Here is a 13,274-nt window from a genome sequence, read left to right as displayed (position 1 = left end):
AGATAAACACTAGCACAGGCTTTGCATTGCTAATTAGCACACAGTAAACGAGCTGGCATCCCCTGCAACAGGTGCTGATGATGGGCTCACAACGGCTGGTTTTGCATGGTGGTAACTGGGATCTGAGCAGGGATAACTGGGATCAGTTCTACTGAACAGCTCTGCTGCAGCAGACCTGTCTGGCATGGAGGAGGCATGGTGATGAAGCAGGACATCACCACTGCACCTTCGATCCTGAATAGTGCATCCCAACCTCATTCCCAGGCCAAGAAGCTGGAGGATATTTTTCCCATGGACATGTGCAACAGGAATGGATGCTTTCAGGCTGGGCTCATCCCAATCTGGTCCCCAAACCATCCCAGAATCCTGACTGCTCCCATCTCTACTAAACAGATTTGTGCCTGCAGCTCAGCTGCTGGGGCTGGAAAGCATTTGGTGTCCTGCCCGTAACTCATCTTGCAGCACAAGTGAAGGCAAAAAGTCTAGTTAAAACATGATGGAGGAGAATGGTCCTGACAGTTCAATTAATGCAAGGATTGGGAGATAAAAATCCAGCAGAAAATGTTACGTACGTTTGTACAGATGGTACTTACTAGATGGAAGAACAGCAAAATGATGGCACTTCCTATGAGAATTAATACGAGCCCATTTAATTGCCCAGGGAGAGCTAAGGGTGAGCGTTTGTGTGCCTAGCTCTTCACACTGGCTTTTATTTTTGCTGTTTGAACACAGCACCACTTTAAACTGTTTTTTTATACAGGTAAGAGTGAAAACAACAATAAGTCCTTCATCGTGAAGTACAGAAACATTATTCTTCTCTCAGGCTTCTTTGTCAGTCATGGTATATTATGCCTGCAAAAGCAAACACTAGCCCACCTGTGTGCCCACTAAATCATATTAAGCTCCTACAAAATACAATGCTCTCCCCATGGACTAGAAGTTCTTGCTGAGAAGCCCAAGGATGCCATGAATTGACCAAAGAAGTGAAGGACTTAACTTTTTTTTTTTTTTTTTAAATGTTTCTTCTTTGAAATCCACCAAATTGAAGCCCTGTTACTGCCCAGAGCCATCTGCTTCCTATTGCTGGTAATGAAGGCCAGATTATTTAGCTCCAGCCTCCAATTTTGCTCTTCATTATTTGCTGGCTAATCAGAGCTACTTCACTAGGGAAAATAACTGTTTCCGTGTGCTAGCCTAGCCACAATATGCTTTGCTCCAACTGCTTGGCTGCTGTGTGTGCATGACTGCATCTGTGTGGCAGATGCAAACAGCTGTGAAACCTGCGCTGCAAAAATGCATGTGCTTTCCTTTTGGTTATTCCTTTCCTTAATCTTAATAGTTTGGGTGTTTGGTTATCGCTGTGTGAGCTGTTCTGTGTGTTGGGTCCTTGGGGCTGTGCCGAGGAAGCTGGGTTGGGTGACCCTGTGGATGCAGTGGGGTGAGGTGAGCTGTTCCCTGGGATGAGCTGAGCTTGCTTCAGGTAACAGAGGCAAAGCCCAGGCTGGGCTTCTCCTGTGGGGAGAGAAGTGTGAGTAAGCCATGGATCAGGCTTTCTTTTCCAGCATCTGGCAGTGCAACCCTGTCTGAAAGCTTGCTGGGGTCTGGTGAGTAGGTGAGGCAGATAGGAACCTCCATCTCCCTTTTTCCAAGGGAGTGGTATCTCAGGAACAACCTGCCTGTGCTCAAAAGCTTAAGTAGCTTCCCCAGTCTTGCAGGTAGGTGATGGGCTTTGCTTTAACCACAGCTGCAAACTTGGACCAGAGTCAGAGTCCTGCCTGTTTGCTGCCAGGCACCACAACTTCGGTGCACACAAGGCTGGTGTCTCTTCATCTCATCTTCACCGATCAAAAAGGAATGACCCAAAGTCCTCAGGGCATCTGTGCTAGCAGCAGCGAGGTGAAACTGAGCCTTGGATCCTGCCCTCCTCCTGCCTGGGCATGGTTGGCTGGGCACTTCCCAAAGTGGGGCTGGACCCCGGGCTCCTGCCTCCATCGCCTTCTTCTCTGGAGGGCTAGATGGTTCCCCATTCTCCCAGCACTGACCCCAAGGGCTGCACACACCATTTCGGTCTCTCCCTTCTCTCCTCCCACCTCTGACCACTGCTTCTTCCCCAAATGCTGGGGCAGAACATCAGGGTTACAGATTTCTCCAAGAGAAGAACAAAAACTTTCTGGGTGTAATATTCACCATTCAAAGTCCTGCTGCCACAGGATCAATAATTACCAATAAGCAAAAATGTATATATAATAATCTGCCACACTGAGGTTCTGTTCAGCTAAAGGAAAGCAAAGATGTTTGGTTTGGGGCTTGGTAGGTGGTTTTTGGTTGGGTTTTTTTTTTTCTGTTTTGTTTTGTTTGGGGCTGGAGGTTTTTTGTTTGTTTTGTTGGGTTTTAATATCTCATCTCTCTGGGCAGGGGCCAGAGAAGCTTATCTGGATCTCTCAGTGCCTCTCCCCCCTTGCCTAAGTACCTTGTAATGACTACGTATGAACAGCTTCTGCAGGAGGATTTTGTAGCTTCATTCAATCAGCGGTAGCAGTTATTACAGAATTTATTACTTCTGTTTAAATGAAAATCTAAAAAACTCTGGTGCTAGAATGCAGACTGTGTCCCCTCTTTTCCTCTGAAGCCCTGTACGGTCCCTAAGGCATTGAGGACAAGTGCATCCCAAGATCCGTCTGGGTGGTGATGGGGACTGAAAGGGAAATAAATACTTGAGGCTTACGTAGGAGCTACCAAAATTGCCATTTGGTCCTTTTTTCTAATGAGGCTTCTAGATGGGAGGCAGCTGAAATGGAGTTTGGGAGACCAGGGCTCTTCTCAAGGCACATTTGGGTTGGTGTCATGATGGCCATCTGCCTCAGTTTCCCCTTTGGGAGAAAAAGTGCTACTAAAAATCTAGTTCACGTGAGGTAGGGGGTGAGATATGTCAGTCGTATCATCCTGGCTCAGGAAACTTATTTGCTGGTGATGCCAGCTTTGTTTCACTCCAGGCAACATTTATTGTCTGTATCAGACAAATTCAAGCAGGAGAGTCCTCAGGGCATCACACTCAGCAAGAAGGGCAGATAGTTGTTTCCACCCCCCCCACCCCCCCCCCGCCTCGTGTTATTCTTAATCCTGCCAAGCCCTAGGAAGGGATAGAAGCAGATAAAACTTTCTATGTATGCAGCAAATAGACGTTATTAGAGCAAGCTGGAAATGGTACCTCCTCGCATGTCAATATTTGACTGGAGGTGATGTGGGGGCGGCATCGATTGCGCTTCGGCTTTGATGCATTGTCACTTCAAAGCATGAAACTCCCCGAATAGTTCAAGCTCCACGCAGATGTTGGCAGGTGATTATAAATCCAGGCAGAGACAGGAAAAACCAGTCTTTGGGGAGAGCTTCAAAGCTGGAGCTGAGAATATTGTAAATGTTATGAAATATTTCAAAGTCTGTCAAATGGGAGCTATGTTTTTAGATTAGGTTAAGGAACATGTGGGCTAATTTTGTAAGACTCTCCAGCACTTCTTGTGGATTATGGATTCTCTTTTAATCTTTAAATAGCTGCACTTTTCTTTTAGTTTTCAATAAAAATAACCCCCGCCTCCAAGAAACCTGACAAAAGAAAGTATTTCACCGTACATTTAGTTTGAGACGACTCCCAAATGACCGCAGTTAGTCAGTTGTACACAGCCTTTTACAAACACAAATGGGCAAATAGGTCTAATGAGGGGTCCCCAGCCTGCCCTGCATGGATCCTGCAGCATTCCTTGCACAGGGAAGGAACCAGTGGGAGACCACAGCCTGCTCGCTGCTGCCTTCCTCCCCACCATCTCCCGTTTCACTCCTCTTGCTTATTCACCTGCATCTTCTCAGCTTGATATTTTGCCAGCCAGGAGAGGGATTGCAGGAGATGGAGCCAGTCGTGGGGAGAAAGGAGCAGAGGGTGTTTGCAAATTCGGCAGATTCAGAGAATTAATTATTCTTTAAAATTAAATTTGAATGGGAGAGTTTAATTCTAGCAAAGCAATCAACTCCCTGGTTGCACGTTCCCAGGTCCAGGATGGTTTTAGACAAGGTGCTGAGCCAGGGTGAATTCCCCATCACCAGGAATTAATCCTCAGCAGGGTGAGCTAAGGGTTTAAGTATCCCTGAGGTGCAAAATCTTCCTGGTTCTGGAGAAAAAACCCCAAGAAGCCACCTTTGACCTACTGTTGCTTTCAGGATCATCTCCTAAGATACCTACCAAAACTGAAACGACCCTGTCTAAGTTCATTTTGCAGCTTGTTTTTAGTACTTTAAAGCTTTCATTAAAGGAAGAGGTAACACAACAACAGCTGATGCCAAACTGTTGGCTTTCTTTTAAACCCTCCATTAACGACTTCTTTTAAAATCAGTAATTGAAAGCATTCATTAAAGGCAGAGGTAATGCAACAGCAGCTCATGCCAAACTGTTGGCTTTCTTTTAAACTCTCCACTAATGATTTAAAATCAACAATTTCGCCAGTAGGTAAGTGACTGTCCTGTATTGCGGCTGCACTAACTCATCTTTCCTAGTGGAATTAAAATGTGCCTTCAAAAGGAAGTGATTTTTTAAAAATTGATGCATACAAAGCAGATGGGCAGGAAATAATGTGCTTTCCATACAAAGACTTTTGAATTAAAAAAAAAAAAGAAAAAGTCTATTCACACTCCAAAGAGAGTGAAAAGGAAAATCTATCTCAGAAATCATTACTAAGTTACAGCCCAACCTCAAATCTTCCTTCCTTTTGAAAAATGTCACTTTAATTATAATCTGTATTTTTTTAAGCAGAATTTTCCCCATTTTGTGAAGAAAACAAAAAACCCAAACCAAACCCCCTCAAATCAAAACCATCCCCCAGACACTTCTCCTTCCTTCAAACTAAGAAAAAATCCTTTTAAAACACAAACAGTTTTGGATAGGAGAAAGCAACAGTTAGCAAAGTCCCGGCTTGGTATAGCACCCTCCATAAAGAGGGGAAGCGTCGGCACTCTGGTAACACCTTTCTTCTTGCTACAGGGCAAATTGGATTTTGTCCGACACACCACAGTGCACGTCGCATTGCAATGAGGGAAGGCGGTGAGCCACCTTGCAGCTGGTGCGATAGCAGCATCTGATAAAGCTTATGGTAGGAAATACGGGATCAACGTTTTCCAGCTGTACCTTTTTTTTTTTTTTTTTTCAGGGAAACTGATTTTTTGATTATACAAAACCTTGTGGAGGCAGCTTTCTTTGGAGAATTTGGGGATTTTATTGGAAATGTCAGGCTTATTTTGCTTAGCGTGATCCCCCTTCCTCCCACAGATGCACCAGCTGCCCCCAGTCTCTCATCATCAGCTATTGCCAGGTAGCAGAACTGGGGTGTCATATGAATATTTAGGGTTTGTTTGTAATTTCTCCAGTGTAAATATGGACATTTCCACAGTGAGTCAGGGCCAGGCAATGCTGAAGAGCCAGAAATTGGGTCAGGACTGCAGAGTGAGCCCTGCCTGTAGCGGGAAGGGCAGCACACTTGCTTCCAGTTCTCAGAAGCAGCAAAAACTTGCTTGAGTTTTCCAGGTTTGTTCAGGAGATGTCAGGGGTATGTTAACATCACTTGGGCATCCAGACACAATTCAAGAAATGCAGTGCTTTACTATTAATAATGGACTGGTGGGCTTGAACAATCCTTGAAGGTCTCTTTATCAACCCAAAATTGTTAGTCTGTAAATACTTCTGCTAGATCCTTCATGTAAAGAGCCGGGGGGGGTGGGGTGGGGGGGTGGGGGATAAAAAAAGAGTTTAAACCCTTTGTTTCCTTCCATACTCCACTAGACTGCTGAAAGAGTATAAAATCAGAGATCTCCACCAGGCAAATCACACCTGAGATAATCTGAGCCCAGTCAGGACTCAGATGGATGTGGCATGTCCCTGGGAAGGAGGAAGATGAGGGGATGCTGCCTGTGGTCCTCTGTGGCCTCAGATGGATTCTGGACATCTTGGGGCTGCTGTGTTTGAGGTCTATGTTTCGTGCAGCCTTTCAGCTGCTCTCCTGGGGGGCTCCCAGCCTTGGCAAACAGCTTACAGAGGGTTTCTCCTTTAGCTGGCACTTTGCCAGGGTGGTTTGTCTCCCTTCCTGCTAGGAGTGGATGTTGAATTCACGATGTGAATTTTGTGGCTGTGGGTTCCAGCTGCTGCTTTTAAAATTCCTTTCTCTGCTAAATTAAAAAAATCCTAACTGGTCATCATAGGGGGGAAATAGGCTCTGATGTTCACCCGTGACACCAAATTTCTTCCTCTTCCCTGTGTTTGCTGAAGAGCATCACTGCGCTCATCCTCACAGGAGTAGTGTAGACCTTAGAGAGGAGCCTGGATCTTCCTGAGTGATGCATTTTCAGCAGAGCTTCTCCCTTACTTATCAGAGAATGGGTTGGCTTGGAAGGGACCTTAAGATCACCTAGTTCAAACTTTGGCTGCAACTCACCCACCTTCCAGCCATACCCACCTTCACCAAAGTCAGTCCCAAGGGACCTGCCTTTTGCTGTGAGTCACACCTGGTGACATCACTTGTTTTAAATGCCTCTGCCCCCCAGCCAGACGCAGCACCCATCTAGTTTTAGTCCTATGAGTCACACCACAGATTTTTTGACAAGGAAATACTTCTTGCCTGTTAGCCAGCGTAGAGGCCAGCTCCACGCGTCCCAGGGACCGACACATCTGCTTCTGCTCCAGCTTCGTTAGTGGTGTCAGTGTAAATACATGAGCAGCTTTGGACTTGCAGGGAGAGACTTTTAGCAGCACGCATGACCACGGCCAACAGCTCCACTAATTAAAGTGTAGTGAAGGACTGGCTGCTAATGCAGTGCCAAGTGAAACACTTCTGTAACGTCTTTTTTTCTTCCCTTTTTTCTTTCTGTGTACAGAAAAAAATGAGTGGGCTTCTTGAACCTCATCATTGTAAGTTAATGTGTTACTTGCTTAAAAAACTGTCAAAATCAAGAGGAAAGAATAATAATTTTGATGTTCAACTGCATGCTTTTTTTTCCTTTAAGCTAAAGCATTGTTTTAAATTATTTCAGCCATCAAAGCTTATTTAGCAGAGATTAAAATTCAAAATGAGTTTAAGAAAAGATAAAGAACCACTTATCTTTTTAATTTCAGCTGTCTTTGTGGGAATTAGTGTGAATGAAATAGAAAAATGCATTTGGGTATGAGCGATGCTAGAGAGCAGAAAACTGGAACTGGAGCCTAAAAATCAAGACGTTCTGTGATATTTTGTTTTGCCGGCATCCTTTATTTAAGATACTGAAGGAGCCCAAGGCATTACAGAAATGATGAAAAGGAGAAATACCTTCTTTATAGCAGCTGTAGACCTGTGGAGTCGATGTTGCTTCTTTTGAAGGCAGATTGCAGCATGGGAACTTTAGTTTGGTCCCTGCAATAGCTCACAGACCTGATCTTATAGGTATATTCTGTATATTTAGGCATCCTAAGATCATAAACAAGGGTCATTGCACAGGAGTGAATGAAAAAGCTAATTTGGGACTTCATTTTGCAATATTTGCTAGATTTCTTTTCAGTTAGAATAAAGCATTCCTCACAGCAGTAAGTCTCGCGCTATTCCTGGGTTTCCAGAATAAGTTCATGAGCCTTCAACAAGGGAAACCATGTGAATCACTAAAATATAATGTTTGCTGATGAGTCTCCGTTGTGAAGCTCGCTCACAGGCTGTGCGATACACAGAAATTCTGAAATGACGTTCTCCCCTGGTGGCTGGTTGCAAGCAGAGAGATAATAAGGCTCAGCCTTATTGCTTTCCCTGCCTGCTGCTCGGAGGGGTGGGAACGAGATATTCAGAAAGAGCCTCTTAAATCTGATTCCCAACCAACAGGTTCAGGAGATCTGCAACAGGTTGGTTGATGCTGGTGTGTGGAATCACAGAATGGTTTGGGTTGGAAGGGACCTTAAAGATCATCTAGTTCCAACCCCCTGCCATGGGCAGGAACATCTCCCACTGGACCAGGTTGCTCCAAGCTCCATCCATGACACTTCTCTGGCCCCGGAGGGGGAACTGGCTGCAGTTTCAGTTCATCAGCATCACAAGGTTTCTCCTGAAAGCCCCTCGAGGAGGTTTCCCAACAGCAAGAGTTGTTCTCATCTCCTCTTAGCCACAAGCCAGCAGCGCTAACGCTCGTATTTCTGTTCCCATTTCCTACTGCCTGTGCAATCGAGGACACGCTCCAGCAATGCATGGCAGCTCTGCTCCCCAGACACCCTCAGGTGGGATCCTGGGAGCTGATGCGGAAACCCAGTCATGGTCCTCTGCATCTGCGCACCAAAGGAGCTCACAGCTAAGCTATAGCATCTGCACACACACGTACAGATGTGAAGGTGCACAGGAGTTACGGCAACATTCACGATGTAAGCAAAGTGTGTAAATGCACTGGTGTTTATGTGAGCGTGCTAACAAAGATATGCAGAAGGCAAACCTGCAGGGGGTAATATTAACACATCATGTGTTTATGCTATGGAGAAACCTCAGCAAACATTTCCCTCCACTTTAAAATGAAAACCTTACAAAGGGATAAAGGGGAGGAGATTCATTGCCAAAGCTTGCTGTGTTCTGCCACAGGAAAGCTCAGCAGGAGGATGGGACTCACCTTCCTCTTCCTCAGCCTGCCACAAGCATAGAAACCTGCACTATGGGAGCTGGGGAAAGACATCAGCCTGGGTCAGGTACAGGTAATTAATTAATTAACCCCAGCCCATAATAGGCAGAGACCTGGGAGGGAGCAGAGCTGCTCTTGGGTTGAAGTGATGGTGAAGATAGTTATTTCATAGAGGTTTTTGGTTAGGGCTTGTTTATGTGAGTACAAGTTGGGCTCTGAAGGGACAGAGGGGTTTTATTATTGCTTTTTCTACCTTGAAGTGCTGCCTTTAAGCCTCCAAGAAGGGGTCTGAAATCTTCTGTGGGAGAATAGAGAAAGCAAAGCCTCTCCTCTGAGCAGTGGTAGGGAGTTACTGTGCAACCAGGTGATGCTTTGAAGGGTTACTTGGTGTTAAAAGTCAATATTCTGTGCAGTTTTCTGCTGGAGAGGAAGCATTCTGTGGGCTGGCAGCTACAGACTGCTACAGGCAAAGCCCTGTGTGGCACCTGGAGTTGGGAAATTTTGCCTCTTCTCCTGTCCTGTCCCTTACAAAAGGAAAAAGAAAATTAAATAGGGATTAGTCAACCTGGTGGTGAAAAGTGAGAGTCCTTGTTTTTTCTTAGGGTTTCTCTGGAGTTTATTGTGTGATCGACTAACCCAAGGGCTCTTGGAAGGAGTAAGAATTTGGGTCTATACAGCCCATTTGCATAATACTCATTACTAACACTTGTTAGAGGGCAGTGTTTTTAGAAAGGTGATCTTGGCTTTGGTTCTGTTGATGGTGACCAGTGTTTGATATCTTTCCAGGGGAATGTCCAGATGCAGAGAGATCCCTGAAAATAATAGGTCTTCATCTCAGAGGAGCTTGACTTCTCCTCAGACGAATAATGGTCTTGAAGTGAGTGTTCCCACTCCTGGCAAAATACAATGCTGCCTCTTTGAACTTTGTGTCAAGGCACAACTCTTGGGGTGTGGAGGGGTGTATGGGAGGAATTCCCCTAAAAGTAAACTAGAGAAGTTTTTCATCCAGAAATCCATAGAAAAGCATTCACTACTTTCTTCAGTGCTAAATATTTTCCTGCTTAAAATCTAGTTTTATGGGTGCATGCATTTTTTTTCCAGCAATGAAAAAGCTTAATTTTCTCAAATTGCTTCATTTTTCTAAATAATTCTTCTGTGCTTGGTGTGTTTTCTAACAGCCCCTACTTCACCAGCCTTAGTGAGCAGGTCAGATCCCCTCCCGAGCTGTAAAGCAGGTGATGGTCATTACAGGGACAACTTCACCCATCACTGAACTGCAGTTAGCTCAGAGGAGTGTGGCATCCCTCTGGCATCCACCACCAGGATGCCTCCGGCTGCGTGGGACCACAGGCTGAAAAACAGTGATGCAGACAGAGTTCTGGGGCTAGAGGAGATGTAAGCAAGGTGGGAGCTGAGTGAGTGGGCTGGAGGTTGGCAGGAGCCCAGGTACAAATGCCATGGAGCCCATAAGGAATCCAGCAACCCTACCGATTCACTATGGAAGCTCCCAGCTGGATCTGGAGGGTGCACAGGGCGGCTGTATCCCAAACCCGTGGCCAGGGAAGGGCTCCTGCAGCTGAGTTTACAAGACTTGTCATGTTGAAATTGCAGATCTCTGCTCCATGCGAGCTGAGCACAGAGGCATAAAGGAGCACCCTGAGTGGGGAAAATTAACCCACCAGATTGAAATCCCCATTGTAACATATTCTTTTCCACCTGGGTGTATTGATGGTTGGAGCCCATGGAGTCCATGAGCAGCCCGAGGATGACAAGCAACAAATTGGGGAGTAAAATGAGGGAAGAAAAACCCAGTAGTGTTTTCTCGTTAAAACTTAGTGTGGATGCTGCATGGGAGTCAAGAAAAATAAAACAAGCAAATATAATGTGCCATGGGAGAGAAAGGGGAAGGGAACATTTTTCTAATCCCTGAATTTGACAGCCAGTTTATATGAAATAAGCTCTGAAGGCTCCTGCCTTCCCCAAGGTATTTTCTTTCTAAATAGATCTATAGATACACTAATTAGCCAAAGGAGAAGCACAGGAGTTAATCCCTAATCATGTAAATGTGTTGTTTCAATTAATTAATGCACGTGGCACTTGTGCTCTAGTGATAGGCACCCTAAGGAAAGACAGGCACAAACGAGAATAATCATATTTAACAGTCTACTCCCATTTATTCCTCCAAATGTTAATGGTGTCAAACCTTCCCATAATCTTTCTCCATAATTCATTGTTGTTTGGCAGTGCTGTGTTATAAATTAGCTGGAATCATAGGCTGGAAATTATAGTTTTGCAAAAAAAAAAAAATAATTATAATGTGTTTACTTGATGACTCAGTGAAGGGATGTAAACAAGGAAGAAGCAAAGCACTATTTTCTGGGTTGGTTGGGTTGGGAATCTCTGTAACTGGGATGGTGTTGGAACCAGCACCCTACGGATAGGTGCAGGCTGGATCCGGCCACCTGAAGTTTGGGTGCTGCTGGGGCTTTGCCAGTTTATAGGCTCAGCCATGCTGGGGGATTGCTGGAGCAAGCAGGCAGAGCGGGAAGAAGAAAACAAGTCACTAAAGAGTATATTTTTAGCCATTAAAAAATTCTTCCCTTAATCAAGACCTTATTGACCCTCTTAAAAGAGCTGCCCAAGCCGTGGTCCCAGCTTTGTGTGAGCACGGTAAAAGATGGATCCAATTTCTACTGGTTTTTACCAAATGTTAGCATTTTGGTTCAGACAGTCACTGCAAAGGATAATAAACAGGACGTGTTTATACAAACCTGAGGGGACTGTAATGTCCTTTTCATGCTGTTTCTGAGAACTAGAAGCAACACATCAGAATTAAAAGCCCCTTTGTTAAGGAAAAAGCACAAAAGGAGAGTGGAGCGAGGCTGTTTGCTCTGTGGTGAGGTGTGGATGAGCCCTGTGGAGCAGCCAGCATGGAAAGGGTCTCGCAGGCAAGTTCTGGCTCCTTGGAGCAAGCTGGGGTTTGTAAGGCAAGATAAAAACATCCACAAGTGCTATGACGGAGGCATCTGTGGAGCCAGTAATTACCTCTTGGACTGGGTGGAGGCTGCTTTTATCAAAAGACAGGGCACGCTTGAGTTTGAGGTCTCTCTGGAGAGGTGGGATGTTTGCAGAAGTTCTTCTTATGTCATTTTTTTAGAGGTTTTTTACTGACCAGCATCAAACGTGCCTTTATCTTGTTGAGGTTTGGAGCTCCAAGCTGAGGGATGATGCTGAGGGTGGAGGATGCACATATTGCACAGAGAAGCAGGAGCAAAGTCCTTGAGGTGACGGCAGGACCTGCAGTGCTCATGGTCCATGAAGTCCTTTGTGCTTATCCTGACAGAAACAGCATCCTCTGCCATGAAACACATAAATGCAATTATTGGAAAGAATTGAAGAAGTAATTAGAGAAGAGGCAGGAGTCAATTAAATAGCAGAGGCCAATGTGTGTCGCAGCTGTGAAAGTGGGATTTTTTTTTTTTTTTTTTGTCCTTTCTATCACATGTAGCTGGTGGACAAGGCTGAGAGCTCCTGAGGAGCCCTGGGGCAGTGGCAGCCCAGGGAAGCTGAGGTTCATGGCTTTTGGGGTACACTTGCTTTTGGCTGCTGTATACCTGACCACAGGGTGCTGTACAGCTCAAGAACTGATCAATACCACAGTTAAATACTATTTTTGCAAACACACTGCCCAGGGGCAGTGCTGAGGGCAAACACACTTGGAGATCTTTGGTCCCGTGGGCCAAATCCATCTCTTATAGATTATTTTTTTTTTTAACCTGTTTTCCTTTCCTTTCCTGGGGCATCTTCCACTGTGGCTTCCTCAAGGGCTTTCTCCTTCTCCTAGAAATCAGGCAAACAAAGCTCTTCCCACATCAGCCAGGATTTCACGGTGTTCCTCAGGCTGATGAAGAGGAAGGGTTATGGTGAGCTTTGCTCTGGCTCCGCAGCACCTCAGTGCACACCCCAGCCACAACCCTCCGTGGTGGCTGAGCTGCTGCGGCTGCTTTGCCGTTGCCACCCGTGGTGATGCTGAAAGCAATTAGAAGTTAATTTTTGTCAATTCATCAGGGGGAAAAAAAATATCTGAATTTTCTGTGACTTTTTCCCTCTGGTTGCTATGGTGACTCTTTTGTCAGGCTGTCAATTTGGGTGTTTGAGTGAGGGAAGGTTTAATTTTGCTTCAGCAAATTAGCCCATTCCTTTGAGTGTAATTTCCTATGGTGGAAAATTCCTGCTGTAGCTTCCCATGGCTTCGGAGAACATCCTTGTTAAAGATTGTGTCTCTCTGATTTCCACTTGGACTGTGAAACCTTTCATTCTTCCATTTACTGGACTGACTGTGATTCACTCTCTCTTTCGAAGACCCACCTCCAAGCTTGTGCCCTGATGGTTATTTAAAACCACAGTCAGCTCTGAAACGAGTCCTCGGTGATAAAAGAGGCTTCAAGACCTAGTGAAAGTAAGGGGATTGCACGGGAGAAAACCATGAGCCTGCTCTGAAGTCCCAGGATATGAGTGAAAAACCATGGCTGCAGGGATGTGCTGCTTTACCCAAACTAAACCAGACCTGTCTCTGCCCAGTTTGGAGTGATGGTTAACTGGCAGCGTAGGGCTGTGAA

The sequence above is a fragment of the Falco punctatus genome, assembly GCF_963210335.1.
Source record: "Falco punctatus genome assembly, chromosome: 10".
In the NCBI taxonomy this organism is placed as follows: Eukaryota; Metazoa; Chordata; class Aves; order Falconiformes; family Falconidae; genus Falco; species Falco punctatus.
The sequence above is the reverse complement of the archived record's forward strand: the minus strand, read 5'-3'. Positions refer to the sequence as shown.